This window comes from Mesoplodon densirostris, chromosome 1 (genome assembly GCF_025265405.1).
Source record: "Mesoplodon densirostris isolate mMesDen1 chromosome 1, mMesDen1 primary haplotype, whole genome shotgun sequence".
Taxonomy (NCBI): domain Eukaryota; kingdom Metazoa; phylum Chordata; class Mammalia; order Artiodactyla; family Ziphiidae; genus Mesoplodon; species Mesoplodon densirostris.
Window position 1 is genome coordinate 212,309,842 of NC_082661.1, and position 12,661 is coordinate 212,322,502.

Sequence of the window (12,661 nt, forward strand, 5' to 3'; positions counted from 1 at the left end):
ATAATTGGTTTAATTCAACTCTTAGCACAGTTTTGACAGTTGAGGCAAATGTTCTGTGTCTTTCTTATTAAGCTCCAGTCCTTTTTTTGTTTGTTTGGTAATTGTTGATTAGCATAAAGGGTACTAAAAACTGAGAGCTTAGAAGATGGATAATTTTTACACTAAAAATAGAGAAAACTGGGTAGGAAGAGGGGATCTGGGCAGCCCTAAAACAGTGGAGAGATGAATAGGCCACATTTGTAGTGGCTAGGTTTGTGCAGCTTATTAAGCGATTATTTAAAAATTATACTATTTTTAATATAATTTACCATCTTCGTGAATGTAATCGCTTTCCTCCCCCATTGAAATTTTTTCAAGAAACCAATCATGTTTCAACTCTATTCCTGTCACTTTGATACTTTTTTTTATCACAGAGAGACTACAGAGTGCCCAAATTTGAGTGAGGAGAGCTATGCACACATATTTGTATTTATTTATTCATTTATATATTTTATTTTTCTGTAGTTTAATGATCAGTTTTTCTATTTTCATAGTACAAAATGGGTTTCTACCACCTTGATGGAAAATGTCAATTGTCCTTTAAGCTAAGAGTGGTCAGATGACACAGCCCTGACCAGTGATTCATAAGTGGAAGTCAGTGTGTGGGTCTTTCAGGAAGATTTTTAAAGGGATCTGATTTAAACTGGTTTGTTCAAATGAAATTATAATCAGAGAAATAATTTTACCATCAGAAATTAATTACCAAAGGCCAGAAGGCTCTTCATAAGAAAACAATTAGCATTTTAAATGAAAATCTAACAACAACTTGGAAAGAAACAGAAAAGATCCTGGGGGACAGGGTGGAATATCAAGTAATGGCACTTACTAAGGCAGAGGATAATCCATCAGACTTGAGGAAGTTCATGGCAATAAGTTTCTCCACTCAGAAATTCTTTTGGATGAAGATTAATTTTGCTTTTCAAAGCTTATTCCATTATTAATTTTAGTGTGCTGTATACTGGCTTTTCCTACCAAGGTTGGAATTTGCATAGTCCATTTCTTTTCAGAATGTATCAGGAGGGTATCTCCTACCTCTCTCAAAGTTGTAGGTACAGCAACAATTATATTCTAGTCTGAGACTCTGTTGAATAAACTTATTTCCCTTTTCAGTATTGCCAGAATAGCTGAGTCCTAGCTCTAGTGTTTGATTTTTTAATTCCTTTTTTCAGTTGGTGTAGTCACTTGTGTTTGGAGGATTTTAGCCTCCTTATTCACAAAAGAGGTGATTCAATTAAGCAAAAGTTAAAAATCCATGCAATACATTTGTGTGACAGTGATAGAATTTGGAGTTTTTCTCCTGAGCAGCTTTGACAGAACCAGTTCTGCTCTGATAGCAACTCTGCACTAAGGGGATGGACTCACCATGCTGCCACTTGGTGCCTCGGTGCCAGCCACCTGCATCTTGAGTTGTAGTCTGTGAGGAGATACTGGGGGGAACAAACAAGTCATTTCGTTTATCTAATCTGTTGATGCTAAAAGAGAACTGCTGCATCTTCCAGTCAGTACCCAAGCTGTAATTTAAGATGAAATCAAGAGCTTTTTTTAACCCTATTTGCCAGCAAACGAAGACATTACCTAATAATTGCCAAGTAACAATCAATCCCAAAACATAATGGCGTGAAACAGCAACTCTTCATTTAGCACACCCATCTCCAAATTAGCAATTTGGGCTGTGCTCAGCTGGGTGGTTTTTCTGGGCTAGTCATGTGTGAATGATGTGCTGCTGGGTTGATTGTGGGCTGGTTGGTCCAGGGTTGCCTGAGCTGAGATAGCTCCTCTCTTCATGTGAGATTCTCTCATCTCTGGCCTTGTATGCATGGTGGTGGCAGACTTCTGAAAGACAGTGTTACATGCAGGGCCTCTTGAGATCTAGGGTTGGAAATGGCATATGTCACTCCTACCACATTCTCTTCACCACACCAGCCTAGATCCAGAGAAGAGGAAAAAGCTTCCACCTTTTGAGGGGAGGAGCTGAAAATCACATTGAAAAGGGCGTAGATACAGAAAGGAGTGAAGATTTTGTGTCACTTTTGCAAACTACCCCACTTGCCATTGGCCAAGAAGATTGTTTGCAGGTCAACACCGGAAAAACTGATCTTGGTTGAAGGCAGAGACTTAGCTGATACCACATTCAGGTAGGAGATTACTTACGTGGTGTGGGCTGGTTATAGAGAAGTGCCTACACATTTATTTCTGCTTTGTCAACAGATTTTACTTTTAAATCACATATTGTTTTGTTGTTACTGTTTTATTGACAGAAACTCAGGAATATCTTTAAAATGTGGCAGCATGCAACTCTATGCTTCAATCAGTATTTAATAAGAATTTCCTTGAAAAAAGGAAAAAACGCAAGAGAGATACCTAAACAATCAAGATTTTTTTTACTAGGTTAGCTTCTTCATGTTGAAAATCTGTCAAGTCTATGATTTGTTCAGATAGTACTTGTTTTTGGTATAATAATGAAATTGTTGCTTTAGTCTACTGAATTCTCCTCTATTATTATTTTGTTCAGGCAGGATACTGTGCTGAATTGAATCATGAAATGAATGTATTGAACAAGATCAACAACAAAAGTGTTCTGGGTGTCATCTAAATTTCCATTTCAATTTTGTGTGTTCAATTCTTTTTAGAGTTATTATTTTGATAAGAATGTATGTTTTTCATTAGGTATTAGCTCATAGAGGAAGACAACAAAGCTGAGTTAAGTTGGCATAGTTTGATATAATAAAGGAATCATCAGCATCAGTAAAAGCAGTGGGCACTACATAGATCTCCCAGTTCTGTTCTTTTACAGTGCAATATTTGTTAACTGTTCTCCACATGTTGCTATGAGGCCCAAGGGTTATTCTTTAGCCTGAAAACATTTGAGCATGACTAAAGCAGGTAAAGTAGTAAGCCAAGCAGATATCAGGGGAAGAAAGTTCCAGCAGCTGGAAAGACAGAATTAGGCAGGTTCTTTGTGTTCTCTGGGAACAACAAGCTGATCACTGTAGCTGGAGAAAATTAAGTTGGGGAAAGAAAGAGGAGATTAAGTCAAAAAGACAAAGTGGAGGCAGCTCATATAGGTGCTGTAATCCGTTTGACTTTTACTCTGAGTTACGGAAAGACAATTATAGGATTTTGAGCAGAATTCTGGAGTGATGTTTTTTGAAGTATAGTTGATTTACAATGTTATGTTAATTTCTGCTGTACAGCAGAATGATTCAGTTATACATATCCATATATTCTTTTTTATATTCTTTTCCATTGTGGTTTATCACAAGATACTAAATATAGTTCCATGTGCTATACAGTAGGACTTTGTTGTTTATTCATTCTATATGTTTTTATTTATAAAAGGATCACTTTTGCATGCTCTGTCAGAATAAAATATATGTGTTGGGGAGTGGTAGAGGATAGACAGCTATATAATGGAAGCTGCGGGACACATTAAGAAGTGTGCTTTTTTGGGGGGCTTCCTTGGTGGCACAGTGGTTGAGAGTCCGCCTGCCGATGCAGGGGACACGGGTTTGTGCCCCGGTCCAGGAAGATCCCACATGCCGCGGAGTGGCTGGGCCCGTGAGCCATGGCCACTGAGCCTGCGCGTCCGGAGCCTGTGCTCCGCAACGGGAGAGGCCACAACAGTGAGAGGCCCGTGTACCGGAAAAAAAAAAAAAAAAAAAAAGAAGTGTGCTCTTTTCTCCTAAATCCATTCCCTGTCCTTACTTTGATCAGATCTGTAGATTTCCCAGGCTCCTTTGCTAAAAGGTTTCAAGCTGAATTTGATTAAGAATAAACACTGTCATGAAGTTAAAGACAGGAAGAAGGGAGAACCAAGCTCCCTCTCTCTATTTGCTTTGGGTTGTACCTCTAGTGGCTGCTGCACATGGTCCATGGCTAGTCCTCGCTGGACAGACCAGTCTGGTTGCCACTTCAGTTGGGTGATCTTGGATCTTGAGTTCCAGTAACACTGCCATTAGGGTTAGGGTAACAGCTGCATATAGTAACTAATGTCCAGATTATTTTAACTCTTCTATTTGTTCTTTCAGATATTCTAACATTTTTGTAACTAATAGGTTTCTATTAATTCCCCCAAAGTAGGTTCTGTTATTCCACTGGACCTTGACTAGTAGAGAGGGCTATTAAAATAGTCTAGACTAAAGATGATGGTGGCTTGGAAAAGGATGGTAGCAATGGAAATGATGAGAAGTCATCAGATCCAAGATACACTTTGTAGATTGATTCAACAAGATTTCTGATGGGTTCTATGAGTTGTATGAGAGAAACAAGGAGTCAAAAATTACTCTGCTGTTTTGCCTGAGAAATTAAAAATAGTATTTCCATTAAGATGAGAAAGTTGTAGGTAAAGTAAATGTACAGAGGAGGAAATCAGGAATTCAGTTTTGCATATGCTATGTTCGAGATGCCTATTACATACCTCATTGGAGATGTCAAATTTTCACTTGTGTATATATATATACATATGCATATATATATGTATATATATACATATGCATATATATATGTATGTGTGTGTGTATATATATATATATATGCATCTGGTGTTCAGAAGAGGGTACCAAACTGGAGATATAAATTTGGAAATCAACAGCTTTTATGGTTATCTGTGCAAAGTTATGAGACTAGAGGAGATCATCCAGAAAATGAGCATATATAAAAAAGAGACTATGAAAGTGAATGAGAGCTCCATTTACCACACCTTCAATTATTTAAAATCTTATAAATTAGTGCTCTATAAATTAGTGCTCTTATAAATTAGTGATGAAATGGAAATGTTTTATATATGTACTATATGATATAGAGCTGCATTAGTTTTATATTTTTACCATAACAAATTATCTCACACTCGTTGGCTTAAACAATACAAATTTAATATCTTGCAGTTTCATAGGTCAGTAGTCCAACATGGTCTCACCAGGCTAAAATTAAGATGTTGGCAGAGTTACATTCCTTTCTAGAGGCTCTAATGGAGAATCCACCTGTTCCAGCTTCTAGAGACCACCTGCATCTCTTGGTTCAGTGCCTCCCTGCAACTTTAAAGGCAGTAAGGCTTGTTGAGTACGTCTCACATCTCATTACTCTGATCTTTTCTTCTGCCTCCTACTTCTACTTTTAAGGACCCTTGTGATTACAGTAGGCCCACCTGGATAATCCAGGCTAATATCCCTATCTCAGCGTCTTTAACCTTAATCACATCTGCAAAGCCCCTTTTGCCTTGTAAGGTAACATAGTCACAGGTTGTGGGGATTAGGGTGTGGACATAACTTTGGGGGTGATTATGAATCACCCAGTGATTCGAGCAGTGTGGCCACTATCCCTAATGGTGATTGGGCATTTGAAATACGACTAGTGCAGCTGAGAACAGAATATTTTTAACTGTATTTAATTTTAGTTAATATAAATTAAAATTTAAATACCTGAATGTGGATAGTGGCTGCCTTATTGGATAGCACATATCTAGAGAAATTGGAGAGTGAATAGAATAGGGAAATGTATTGTGATCACAGATCAGCATTAACAGCCACATATGGTTCATAGTCATGAATTTTAAGTAAAACTTTAGCATGGTTGCGAGTATTTCTACAGCCATTGTTTAGCAGTGATGGCAACCATGCACTTGGCTTGAGGAAACATTATCAGAAAAATAACTACAAACCAAGGAAGAGGAAAATTTTGGATTCAAGAAGCAGTGATGAGCAAGGGGCCAGAAAAAATGGTCACCTAACTAAATAATTATTGAGGCTGCCATTCCAAAATTTAACATAATCCTTAAAGGAGGATTACATAAACTTACATAAGCAGTTACTTAACTAAATAATTATAATAATTTATCAGAATTCAAATGATTAATTCTTGACATTGATGGAAAAATTGGATTGAAATATTTTGCTTCAAATTTAAGGATAACTAATAGAATAGTAGAAATAAGACATAGAATATGCAATTCATTTGGGAGAAAGAAGTAACAAAGTTAGATAAAATACAAAATTTTTTTAAATGACAGTCAAAAACATGAACAATAGAAAATATAACACAAGATGGCAGCAAAAAGTTTAAACATATTGATTAAATTCCCCATCAAAGACAAAGAACATAATTAGCTGTTTTTAAGAGCCATATTTAAATGACACACAATGATAAAATTGGAGTGGAGAAATCAGAAGCTAGAAAATAGACAGAGATTTCAGCAAATGTGGGAGCCATTCTTCCCAGTAGAGTTTTGAATTCACAATGTCTTTGGGACTCAAAACAGCCCAAATACAAATTTAATTTAAAGTGGTCCCCAATTATTAGTTCCCCAAGATGGCAGAAGCAAATACAAATCCATTTTTTTGAGATGGGGGACAGTGTGCCTGGCTGCTACCTGCCCATGAGTCTTCTAAAATAAAGCTTAAAAATTCACATGCCTTTCTATGCACAGAGATTGCTTTTTTTTCTCCTTCAAGAAAGAAAATACTTTGAGAAACAAATATACATAAAGACAATAGAGCCCTGTGCCACAGCACCAATATTAATCAAATTAGTTTTCCCTTTCTAATGAAGAAAAAAATGACCCCCAGATGTGTGCAGAAAATCAATAGCACAAAAAAGAAACACAACCAGATTATAAATTGGTCTCTAAAAGAGACCTATAAAAGGTCTCTAAAAGACTGGATAATTTTGAGAAAATGTTGCTAAAATATATGATTTTTTAATAACACAAATAAAGATAAAAAATGCGAGGAAAAAAATAAAGCCACACAAAGAATGGTCCTCATATTAAGCAAAGTGTAAAATGTGGCCTGATTTTGACTTCTCAAAGGAACATAAGAATAAAAAATCCATCGGAGCTTGATGTTTTTAGAGTCTCAGGGGTCGTGGCATTAGACCTATTGAGAAGGAAAGGTAAATTCTAGTACACTACTTGGCTCAGGAGTGAACAGAGCCATAATAATGAAATTACAGTTTGTTGAATTTGAATGTTTTGGTTAAATTTTTGACTAAGCACAGATAAATTAAGTGTAATGTTATTGTCCTTTGAAATTATAATAATGAAGGTATCTACATGAAAGTTTGAGATGAGAAGAAAATTACATGGTAGGATCAATAATGTCTTATTACACAGAGGGTAGTTCAGATCCTTGTCTAAAGTTATTATCATAAGAAAGATTGGCTTAGGAATATTATTTAAAATTACTAAGGTAACCACAGAGGAGTTAAAAATGACAAAGGCAAGAAGAGACGAATGTGAGCAAATCCTGATCTTTCAAAGAGAGGAAACAACAGATAACGTCTAAAATTGTTTTTTATTTTATTTTATTTTTTTTTTTTTGCGGTTCGCGGGCCTCTCACCGTTGTGGCCTCTCCCGCTGCGGAGCACAGTCTCCGGACGCGCAGACTCAGCGGCCATGGCTCACAGGCCCAGCAGCTCTGCGGCACGTGGGATCTTCCCGGACCGGGGCACGAACCCGTGTCCCCTGCATCGGCAGGCAGACTCCCAACCACTGCGCCACCAGGGAAGCCCCTAAAATTGTTAATCCAAAAAACAGATACTATTTTATTCAGAGTTAAGGATATAACTACCAGAATAGCATAAAATAGAAGTAGAAAAAGTAGTTACCTCTGAACAATGTAATTATGGATGTTATTATGTTTTATACTATCAAAATCTGCTTTTAACAAGGAGGAGATATAAAGAGAACAACTTTTTATTTGAAATTTGTATCCTCAGAGAATGTCAAGAAATTAATGTATCCAAAAAAGAATAATAGCTGCTATTTTAAAAAAGCTTTCTTGAAAGTTAAAAGTGTCATAGCTTCCTAAAAAAATTCTTTCGGGTTTGATTTTCTCTTCAATCTAAGAGTTATTTGAGAAGAGTGTTTTTTTCAGATTCGGTAGGTTTATTTATTTTGTTACTTTTTCTGTCTTTTCTCTATTAAACTAGAGTTTTATTGTGCTCAGACAATGTAATGCATTGAAATTCTACTTTTGAGAATTTTTAGAGATTTTCTTTGTAGCTGAGAGATTTTTGTAACTATTCATGAGATTTTTTTAAAAAGTAAATTATTTTTTTTGTCAGGTATAAAGGTTTCTGAAACTTAGCTCTATTATAGTACTGTATAATACTGAAATACTGTATTATTTCAAGATACATATAATTATTTCTGAGAGTAGTATGTTAAAGCCTTGACCCTTGTAGCTTCATCTATTTCTCCTTCAAGATTTTTATATTTCAAAGGCATGTTGTTTGCAAAACAAAGACCCATAACAATTTCCTATTTAATAAAAATAAAATATCTATTTCAGTCATCAACAATTTTTGTCCATATTTAAAGACTATTATTTTTAGCAGTTTTAGGTTCACAGCGAAATTGAGAAGTGCAGCATTCCCATATACCCCCTGCCCCCTCAAAACATATAGCTTCCTCTTATCAGTATCCCCCCCACAAAGAGGTACATCTGTTACAATTGATGAACCTGTGTTGACACATCAGAATCATCCTAAGGCCATGGTTTATGTCTAGGTTCACTCTTGGTGTTGTACATTCTATGGGTTTGAACAAATGTATAATGACATATATATGTCATTATGGTATTTTATAGAGTACTTTCACTTCCCCCCAAATCCTCTGTGCTCCGCCTATTCATCCCTCCTTCTCCCCAACCTCTGGCAAGCCCTGATGACTTTACTGACTCCACAGTTTTACCTTTTCTAGAATGCCATGTAGTTAGAATTCAAAATATGTAGCCTTTTCAGATTGGCTTCTTTCACTTAGTAATATGCATTTAAGATGTTTTTTCATGGCTAGATAGCTCATTTCTTTTTAGTGCCAAATAGTATTCCATTGTCTGGATGTACCACAGTTTATTTATCCATTTACCAACTGAAGGATAGTTTGATTGCTTCCAAGTGTTGGCAATTATGAATAAAACTGTGATAAACATCCATGTGCAGGTTTTTGTGTGGACATAAATTTTCAGCTCCTTTGAGTAAATACCAAGGAACAGGATTGCTGGATCACATGTTAAGAGTATGTTTAGTTTTATAAGAAATGGCTAAACTGTCTTCCAAAGTGTCTGTATTATTTTGAATTCCCACCAGTAATGAATGAGAATTCCTATTGCTCCATATCCTTGTCAGCATTTGGTGCTGTCAGTGTTCCAGATCCAGATTTTGGCCATTCTAATGTAGTGGTATCTTGTCTTAATTTGCATTTCTTTGATGATATATGATGTGGAGCATCTTTTCAGATGCTTATTTTTCATCTGTATATCTACTTTGGTGAAGTGTCTGTTAAGGTCTTCAGACTATATTTTAATCAGGTTGTTTCCTTATTGTTGACTTCTAAGTGTACTTCGTATATTTTGGATTTCAGCCATTTATCAGATATGTCTTTTGCAAATATTTTCTCCCAATCTGTGGCTTGTCTTCTCATTCTCTTGACATTATCTTTCACAAAGCAAAAATTTTAAATTTTAATCAAGTCCAGTTTATCAATGATTTCTTTCATGGAGCATGCCTTTGGTGTTATATCTAAATGCCATTACCATACCCCAAATAATTGAGGTTTTCTCCTATATTATCTTTTAGAAGTTTTAGAGTTTTATGTTTTACGTTTTAGGTCCATGATCCATTTTAGGTTAATTTTTATAAAGCATGTAAGGTCTCTGTCTAGATTTGTTATTTATCATGTAGATGTCCAGTTGTTGCCATTAATGTTTTCACTTGGCATTTTTTTGTTGTTGGATATAAATGATGTCAATTATACATTCTTTGATTTTATTATCTATAGCTAGATATATTTTCCTAATCTTCTATAATTGTTTTAAAATAAAAGGAGGAAGGAGAAGCACTTATAGAATAGTGGAACAAAACCCTCCAAAACCAATCCTTCACAAAAGCAACAGAGACAGTAGCAAAAATTATCAAAATTAACTTTTTTAGAACTCTGGAAACTAACCTAAAGCTTTTAACAATCAGAAGAAATTTTATTTTAGAAAAATCACTGAATCTTGGTAAAAACTGTGAGCCTTATGGTGTTTTAGATGCCTCATTCCCATTCCCTTCTAACCAGCTCTGTGTCAGTTTTAAAAAGCAACAGATTCAAAACTGCAACCATGGTAGCTGTGAAAACCACTAGCATAGAAGTCAGTAGAGGGGGAAGAAGAGGCTTGGAACTCCCCCTGAATTCCATCCCATTTTATTGTCATCATTTGACCTTTATGGAAGATACCTGAAAAGCTCCACTCTCAAGGCTCATCTTTTTTTTTTTTAATTAAATGCTAAATCTCTAATCTTCAGCTAATTCAGTAAGCTTTACTGACATAATGTACTTGGTGACTTTGACTGACGTAGCTGGAAGTGAAAGTCCTCCTAGAACTCTGTTTTAGTCATGTATCCTTCACTTGAATAAGAACCTTATGCAGTCTTGTACATCATTTCCATATCTTCTCCCTCCCCTCTGTTTTTTATGTTTTTATTGAAGTATAGTTGATTTACAATGTGTATATATATATATGTATGCTTCTTTTATATATATATATTCTTTATATATATATACACACATATACATATATATATATGTGCTTCTTTTTTATATTCTTTTCCATTATGGTTTATCTCAGGATATTGAATATAGTTCCCTGTGCTATACAGTAGGACCTTGTTGTTTATCCATTCTATATGTAATAGTTTGCATCTAGGGCTTATCTTTATTTGGCCTGATTTAGAATTCGCTCTGTAAGAATAGTCATATCCCCGGGGTATGTGTCTAAAACAATCATTGACAGTTGTTTAAAATCATAGCTTCCTGAAGTGGAAATAACACCTGGGGCTAATAAAAAGCGGACAAAGAAATTTAAAATGAAAGCTGGGGAACAAGAGGACTTTAGAGGGCTTTGTAAAGCTCCTTGTATTCCTGGTAATCTAGAAAGCCACAAGCAGGTGCAGCATTGTGAGCATGCCTAGAAAACACCTGAGAAAGCCCAAGTCTCTCACCTATGGCTGACTTTGAGTCTCTACAACAGGAATTGAAAGTTAAGAGTGAGTTGTAAATTGTCTGCTGGAGTGTTGAAGATGTGCCCAAACGTAGACACAGATGCCCTTGCAAAGGCTATAAAACTTATTGGTCTAAGACATTTAAGGAAATCTCAGTATAATCATTAGCTGATGACTAAACTAACTGAACAGAGACTTAAGTGGCTACACATAGCAGAGAACACAGATTAACTGAATTAGCTCAGGAAAGTCACAAAGTAGCAAAAGGAAAGTCATAAACTAAAAGAAGAAACAACCACAAATAGCAATAGCAACAAATCCTGGAGAGTGGAGGAAGTCTGATTTCTATCTGGTTTCCAGATTTGCCACAATATGTTATTTTGAAAGTTTTATTTCTCAATAAAAAATTGAAACATACAAAAATACAGAAGTGTGCCTCATACCTAGGGTGGAAAACAATCAACAGAAACTGCCCTCGAGAAAGGCTAGACATTGGACTTACTGGTCAAAGATTTTAAATCAGTAATTATAAGTACCTTCAAGAACTAAAGGATACTATATCTAGAGAATGAAAGGAAAGAGTGAGAATGATGTCTCAAATAGAATATCAATAAAAGAGAGAGAAATAACAACATAGTTAAGTAAAAATATTTTACTTAAAAACTAAAATAATATATATGAGGAACTTACTAGGGGGACTCAATAAACGATTTGTAATGGCAGAAGAAAGAATAGGTGAAATTTAATGTAGATCTGTTGTGATTATTCAGTGTAAGGAGCAACAAGAAAAAATGAAAAGGATGAGTAGAGACCAAGGGACATATGGGACACCTTCAGGTGTAACGACATACACAAAGTGGCAGTTCCAACAGGAGAGGAATGAGAGAAAGAGACAGAAGAGGTTATAAAATAAATTAGTAGAAAATAACTTTAATGAAAATACCAAAAATTAGTATTAATAGTTGTGAAGTGATGAAATATAAAATAAATATACAAAACCCAATAGTTTTCATATACACAAGTCATTACCAGCCAGATAGTATACTGAGAAAGAAAATGTATAATTCCTGATAGTACCTAGTGGGAGAAAAATCTATGAATAAATAAGAGCCTGGAACAAAATATTTGCAGCCTATATAGTAGATTAAGTGTTAATAAACATGCCATAGAAATAAGCATACAAGAGAAATAAATATTACTTATAAATCAATAAGATGAAGACATACAATACAATAGAAAAATCGCAAAGTATACAAACAAAATTTAGCAGATAATTTAAAGGGAAAAAAGTGTGAAAAAGGATCAGCTTTGTGAATAAACAGAGAAATACAAATTACACCAGATCCCATTCTGTGTATAACTGTGCTGTTCAATATGGTAGACACTAGCCACATGGAGCTATTTAAATTTAAAATAATTTAAATAAAATTTAAGATTTGATTCCTTAATTGTGCTAGCCAAATTTCAAATAACAAATAACTACATATAACTAGGGGCTACTGTATTAAATAGCACAAATATAGGACATAATTCCATAATTGCAGAAAATTCTAGTGGGAAGAGCTGGCCTGTGAGATTTAAAATGAGGTGGTGGGAAAGGGACCCTGGTTTACTACTGGTGAGAGTAGAAATGTGTCTAGTCTT